Genomic DNA, 8,307 nt, shown 5'->3' with positions numbered 1-8,307 from the left:
ATAGTGGTTTTTTTTAGCGGACTTTTATGATTGGCAGCTGTCACACACTGAAAGACACTTTTTATTGCAAAAAATATTTTTTGCGTTACCACATTTTGAGAGCTATAATTTTTCCATATTTTGGTTCACAGAGTCATGTGAGGTCTTGTTTTTTGCGGGACGAGTTGACGTTTTTATTGATAAATTTTCGGGCACGTGACATTTTTTGATCGCTTTTTATTCCGATTTTTGTGAGGCAAAATGACCAAAAACCAGCTATTCATGAATTTCTTTTGGGGGAGGCGTTTATACCGTTCCGCGTTTGGTAAAATGGATAAAGCAGTTTTATTCTTCGGGTCAGTGCCATTACAGTGATACCTCATTTATATCATTTTTTAATGTTTTGGTGCTTTTATACGATAAAAACTTTTATAGAAAAAAATATTATTTTTGCATCGCTTTTTTTCTTTGATGACGCTGTCGTTATGGACGCGGCGATACTAAATATATGTACTTTTAATGTTTTTTTTTTATTTAGGCAAAAATGTATTTATAGGAACAATATATATATATATATATATATATATATATATATATATATATATATATATACACTCACTGGCCACTTTATTAGGTACACCTGTCCAACTTCTTGTTAACACTTAATTTCTAATCAGCCAATCACATGGCGGCAACTCAGTGCATTTAGGCATGTAGACATGGTCAAGACAATCTCCGAGCATCAGTATGGGGAAGAAAGGTGATTTGAGTGCCTTTGAACGTGGCATGGTTGTTGGTGCCAGAAGGGCTGGTCTGAGTATTTCAGAAACTGCTGATCTACTGGGATTTTCACGCACAACCATCTCTAGGGTTTACAGAGAATGGTCCGAAAAAGAAAAAAAATCCAGTGAGCGGCAGTTCTGTGGGCGGAAATGCCTTGTTGATGCCAGAGGTCAGAGGAGAATGGGCAGACTGGTTCGAGCTGATAGAAAGGCAACAGTGACTCAAATCGCCACCCGTTACAACCAAGGTAGGCCTAAGAGCATCTCTGAACGCACAGTGCGTCGAACTTTGAGGCAGATGGGCTACAGCAGCAGAAGACCACACCGGGTACCACTCCTTTCAGCTAAGAACAGGAAACTGAGGCTACAATTTGTACAAGCTCATCGAAATTGGACAGTAGAAGATTGGAAAAACGTTGCTTGGTCTGATGAGTCTCGATTTCTGCTGCGACATTCGGATGGTAGGGTCAGAATTTGGCGTAAACAACATGAAAGCATGGATCCATCCTGCCTTGTATGGAGCATCTTTGGGATGTGCAGCCGACAAATCTGCGGCAACTGTGTGATGCCATCATGTCAATATGGACCAAAATCTCTGAGGAATGCTTCCAGCACCTTGTTGAATCTATGCCACGAAGAATTGAGGCAGTTCTGAAGGCAAAAGGGGGTCCAACCCGTTACTAGCATGGTGTACCTAATAAAGTGGCCGGTGAGTGTATATATATATATATATATATATATATATATATATGTCTATCTAATATATAAAGCTGAATGTGTGTATGTGTGTGTGTATGTCCGGGATTGGCATCTGAACCGTCGCAGCTACAGCCACAAAATTTTGCACAGTCAAACGTCTGGACCCCGAGAGCGTCATAGGCTATGTTGTGAGGTGAAATTTTAACCCCGCACTTTCCAATTCACCAAACAATTTTGCCCCTATCTACATAATGGGGAAAAATGAAAGGAAAAGTGTTGGAGGCAAATTAACAGCTGCCAGATGTGAACAAGGGGGACTTAAAGAATGAGAGCGATGGCGCCAAAGAGTATATACTGTACAGTTGCTAAGGTGGGGCCCCGACATGGGATAATCACCACACCACCACGGGGATATGAACACACACACAAAATGCGCCACACACTACCACGTGCTCGAACACATACCACCCTCAGCGCACATTTCACCACACATACACCAACCTCGCCACATAAAAGTCGAAACACAAAAGTCGCCGCTCAAAACTTGCCACGCACAAAACTCTCCACATGCAAAACTCGCCACACGTGCAAAACTCACCTCATGGAAAGCTCGCCACACGCGGAAAAATTGCCACATGCACAAAAGTTGCAACACATGCAAAAGTTGCCTCACACAAAACTTGCACATACTCAAAAGGCACCACACATAAAACTCGCCACGCGCAAAACTCGCCATGCGCAAAACTTGCTGCACACAACTTGCTACACTAACCTGTCACATGCAACTCGACACACAAAAAGTTGCTACACGCATGTCGCCACACAAAACTCATCTCACAAAAGTCGCTACATGCATGTCGCCACATGCAACTCAATACACACAACTTGACACACGAAACTCGCCCTAAAACACACACAAGTCTGGTATTATCCTTCAAAAATAAAAATCTGATTAATAAGCAGACAAACTACAAGAGCAACAAATGTACCATATAGGAATCCGGCAACTGTCAGTCACATGACCAGTCTATTATGTGTATGTGTGAGCTAATATATACTGCTGATTTATCAGGCTGCCAATTTAGCTTACAAATACTGAGGTAAAAATACTGACCAAATAACGTGTGAACGACGTCTAATACAGGAGGAGATGACATACAGATATATACTATATACAGGAGGAGATGACACACAGGTATATACTATTTACAGGGGAGATGACACACAGGTATATACTATATACAGGAGGAGATGACACAGATATATACTATATACAGGAGAGATGACACACAGGTATATACAATATAGAGGAGGAGATGACATACAGGTACATACTACATACAGGAGGAGATGACATACAGGTATATACTATATACAGGAGGAGATGACACACAGGTATATACTATATACAGGAGCAGATTACCTATAGGTATATAGTATATACAGGAGGAGATGACATACAGGTATATGCTATGTATAGGAGGAGATGACATACAGGTATATACTATATACATGAGATGACACATATATATACTATATATGGGTGAGATGACACACAGGTATATACTATATACAGGAGGAGATTACATACAGGTATATACTATATATAGGAGGAGATGACATACAGGTATATACTATATACAGGGGAGATGACACACAGCAGGTATATACTACAGGTCCTTCTCAAAAAATTAGCATATAGTGTTAAATTTCATTATTTACCATAATGTAATGATTACAATTAAACTTTCATATATTATAGATTCATTATCCACCAACTGAAATTTGTCAGGTCTTTTATTGTTTTAATACTGATGATTTTGGCATACAACTCCTGATAACCCAAAAAACCTGTCTCAATAAATTAGCATATTTCACCCGACCAATCAAATAAAAGTGTTTTTTAATACCAAACAAAAAAACCATCAAATAATAATGTTCAGTTATGCACTCAATACTTGGTCGGGAATCTTTTGGCAGAAATGACTGCTTCAATGCGGCGTGGCATGGAGGCAATCAGCCTGTGACACTGCTGAGATGTTATGGAGGCCCAGGATGCTTCAATAGCGGCCTTAAGCTCATCCAGAGTGTTGGGTCTTGCATCTCTCAACTTTCTCTTCACAATATCCCACAGATTCTCTATGGGGTTCAGGTCAGGAGAGTTGGCAGGCCAATTGAGCACAGTAATACCATGGTCAGTAAACCATTTACCAGTGGTTTTGGCACTGTGAGCAGGTGCCAAGTCGTGCTGAAAAATGAAATCTTCATCTCCATAAAGCATTTCAGCCGATGGAAGCATGAAGTGCTCCAAAATCTCCTGATAGCTAGCTGCATTGACCCTGCCCTTGATGAAACACAGTGGACCAACACCAGCAGCTGACATGGCACCCCACACCATCACTGACTGTGGGTACTTGACACTGGACTTCAGGCATTTTGGCATTTCCTTCTCCCCAGTCTTCCTCCAGACTCTGGCACCTTGATTTCCGAATGACATGCAAAATTTGCTTTCATCAGAAAAAAGTACTTGGGTCCACTTAGCAACAGTCCAGTGCTGCTTCTCTGTAGCCCAGGTCAGGCGCTTCTGCCGCTGTTTATGGTTCAAAAGTGGCTTTACTCTGGGGAATGCGGCACCTGTAGCCCATTTCCTGCACACGCCTGTGCACGGTGGCTCTGGATGTTTCCACACCAGACTCAGTCCACTGCTTCCTCAGGTTCCGGTCACCTCTTCTCGTTGTACAGCGTTTTCTGCCACATTGTTTCCTTCCAACAGACTTACCATTGAGGTGCCTTGATACAGCACTCTGGGAACAGCCTATTTGTTGAGAAATTTCTTTCTGGGTCTTACCCTCTTGCTTGAGGGTGTCAATGATGGCCTTCTTGACATCTGTCAGGTCGCTAGTCTTACCCATGATGGGGGTTTTGAGTAATGAACCAGGCAGGGAGTTTTTAAAAGCCTCAGGTATCTTTTGCATGTGTTTATAGTTAATTAGTTGATTCAGAAGATTAGGGTAATAGGTCATTTAAAGAACCTTTTCTTGATATGCTAATTTATTGAGACAGGTTTTTTGGGTTATCAGGAGTTGTATGCCAAAATCATCAGTATTAAAACAATAAAAGACCTGACAAATTTCAGTTGGTGGATAATGAATCTATAATATATGAAAGTATAATTGTAATCATTACATTATGGTAAATAATGAAATGTAACACTATATGCTAATTTTTTGAGAAAGACCTGTATATACAGGGGAGATGACATACAGGTATATACTATATACAGGAGATGACATACAGGTGTATACTATATATAAGGGAGATGACAAACATGTATATACTGAGGTGAAAATGAGAGGTGTGAGGTGAAAATGAAAAGGTGTGAGTGCAAAATGAGAGGAGTGAGGGAAAATAGTGGAGTGATCGGAAAATGACAGATGTGAGGTCGAAATGACAAGTATTAGGGGGGAATGAGAGGAGTGAGGGGGAAAATGAGAGGTGTGAGGGGGAAAATGAGAGGTGTGAGGGGGAAAATGAGAGGTCTGAGGGAGAAAATGAGAGATGTGAGGGGGAAAATGAAAGATGTGATGGGGAAAATGAGAGGCGTGATGGGAAAATAAGAGAAGTGAGGTGCTATAACTAACCACAGATATTTACTATGCCCAGGCAACGCCGGGCTCTTCAGCTAGTATATATATATATATATATATATATATATATTTGGGGGGAATTTTTTTTTTTTACACTATAACATTGCCCCAGGGGGGCATCATGTTATAGTGTAAGATCGCTGATCTGACACTTTGCTGTGCACTGTGTCAGATCAGCGATCTGATGTGCACTCCTGGAGGCTTCCCGGCGCCTGCTCTGAGCAGGCGCTGTGAAGCCACCTCCCTGCAGGACCTGGATGCAGCCCCGCGGCCATTTTGGATCCGGGCCTGCTGCTGGGAGGAGGAGGTAAGAGACCTCGGAGCAACGCGATGCGTCAGGCATCTGCTGCAAAGGCAAATAAAATAATAGGATGCATTAAAAGAGGCATAGATGCTGATGAGGAGAACATAATTTTACCTCTATACAAGTCACTAGTTCGACCACACTTAGAATACTGTGTACAGTTATGGTCTCCGGTGTATAAGGCTACGTTCACATTTGCGGTGTGCGCCGCAGCGTCGTCGCCGCAACAAAACGCATGCGTCGTGCGGCCCTATCTTTAACATTGGCGCCGCATGGGGCCGCATGTACATGCGTTGTCATGCGTTGTGTTGCGTTGTACGCCGCATGCGGCGTTAGGGCGCACCTGTCAGGGCGCGGCAAACGCAACATGTTGCATTTTTCGGGCGGCGCCGACCTTTTAAAAAACGCATGCGTCGTGTTTGCGTCGTCGATGCGCCTTATTCCCCATTGACTTGTATTGACAACGCAGACGATGCAAGTACTTGCGTCGTGGTGCGTTGTACGACGCATGCGTTTTCCAATAAAAAATGCAAAACATTGTCTAGACTTTGTCTAGACACTAAAAAAACACTATATATATAGAAAAAAAAAGGGGTTTGGCATTGTCTTTCACAAGGCTATCACACAAGACAAGACTGAGAGGAGAATCTGCTTTCCAAACCTGTAAGTATATATTTCTCTTTGCACATTTTTTATTCTGTGTTTTATTTATTGATTTTTATTTAATTTGTGCAATGTTTGGTCTGTGCTATTGTACGGTTATGGCACTGTGGTTTGTTATTGAAAAATTGTTTTTTTTTAATCTGGTTCTGATGTTCTTCTGGCGTTCTGCTGGCGTTTATTGTCTTCGGCCTTGCTTGGTTTTGGATTGGTTTTAATGGATTTTGGGTTGTTCTGGTGTCATGCGGTTGTTCAATGTCTTTTTTTTGGCTGATTTTTTATTGTTAAATTTCTGGTGCATGTCTTTTTCTGGTTTCTATTGTTGGGGGTAACCGTATGGCGTTTTCTTGGCTCATGTCTTGCTGTGTTTTATTATGCTGTTGGCATTTTTTTTTCTTTCCTTGAGTGTCTTTCTTGCTGGTGGGGGGGCTACATTTATGATGTTTCATGTATTGTTCCGTGCGGCTATATGCCATTCTATTTCCATTTTTTTAATTTATATATTTTTTTTTTTATCTCTGATGGTTTAACGTCGTTTTCCGTATGGCATATATCTCCTTCCTTGACTGTTTGCATTGCCAAGTGTGTAGTTTAAAGGTTTTTTTTTTTTTTTTTTGGTGGGGCCCTTTTTTTTTTTGTTTCATGGGTTTTTTTTTTCTATTTGACTATGGTTTATCTTTTGGGTTGCTGTATATTGTAACAGCGGTTGTCCCGTAATGTTTATTGCTTATTATCTAGAATGGTATTTATCGCCTTTTTCTGATGTATTTCTGTGGTTATAAGTCACCAGATGGTGTTGTTTTGGATCATGTCTTGTTGTAACTGTAAAGTATGGCGTTCATTAGTTTGCTATTTCATTGTGCCTTTTTTTTTCCTGTATAAATAAAGGGTTTTTTTGGTAACTTTTTATTTTTAAAAATTTTGACATAGGTGTCTATTTTGTTTGGGTCTATTCTTGTGTTGTATCTTCTATTGTATTCTCTTGCAATGTATGGCGTTGTGGTGTCGCTTGTTGAGTTTGCATTGTCCTATCAGTCAACAGTCAATTGTGTTTTTGTTTTGTTTTTTTTTGGCTATTTTATTGTATGTGGCATTGTTGCTTTGGATGTGATTTTTTGCTCATTTTTTCATTGCAGAACAAACTTGCAAGAATGGCGAGTGACTCTGAACATAGCCAATCGGCGCGGGGGAGTGCGGTGAGTAATTATGGCCAGTTGCTTATTATTCGCTGCCATTTGTAGCATTGGCAATAATTTTTGTATACAATTTTTACAGGCTTCTTCAAGTGAGGGGGAAGGCAGTCAGCGGGAGCAGAGAGCTCGGGGCCAAGGTGTGGCGTCAGGACGGCGAGTGAGTATTTTTATTTTTTTTTTCTTGACTAGCATCCTGCTGTGAGGAACATTACATTTGAGTAGCATCCTGCTTTCACTAGGGATGTTTACTAAGCTTAATTACATTATAGCTTTTAAGGGCAGCAAGTATTGGGGGAAGGTAACATATAGTTGAACTCCCTGCACAAAAACATTCCTAAATACAGGTGTAGAAACCAGAAATATACATACAGACAGGATAGGGCAAAGGTACATATCATGACAGGTGCTGGTGGTTGTTAATATTTGCATATTTGTAACCTTAATGTTTTCTAATTTTTCTAGGTTTCACAACGGGACCAAGGAGATTGTGGGATAGATGCGGACCTCCTGATCTCCAGCATCCAGGAGCGTGGCCCATTGTGGGACAGCCGTGACCCCCGGCACATGGACCAGGTGGTGTTGAGGCGTTTGTGGGTTGAGGTGGCAAAGTCGCTGTGGGATGGCTTTGAAAGCGCTTCAAGCAGTCACAAAAGCAACTTTGGTGAGTATTGCTGATACGCCCTGCTGATACGCTGCTATGACCCATCTTGCCAGGATAAACACAACCGTGTGTGATGCGATCAACGCCTAAACTTTGCATCGCACACGGTTGTTTTATCCTTTTAAAATGCTAAATATGTAACCTTTTTTTTTCTTTGCATTCACAGTTAAAAAGTTGAGGACCAGATGGCGATCCATGAAGGACCGTTTCAATAAGGGGATCCGTGCTGAGGAGGAGCAAGCTCGCAGTGGTGCTGCTGCGGCCAAGTCTGTGCCCTACAAATATAACAGGGTATTACAGTTCTTAAGACCGATCCTTGGCCGCCGACAGTAAGTATTTTGTCCACATACCATATTGCACAGCCACATAGTACATTGCCCAG

The sequence above is a fragment of the Ranitomeya variabilis genome, chromosome 4 (genome assembly GCF_051348905.1).
Source record: "Ranitomeya variabilis isolate aRanVar5 chromosome 4, aRanVar5.hap1, whole genome shotgun sequence".
NCBI classification, from domain to species: Eukaryota; Metazoa; Chordata; class Amphibia; order Anura; family Dendrobatidae; genus Ranitomeya; species Ranitomeya variabilis.
This window is presented reverse-complemented; position numbering follows the sequence as displayed.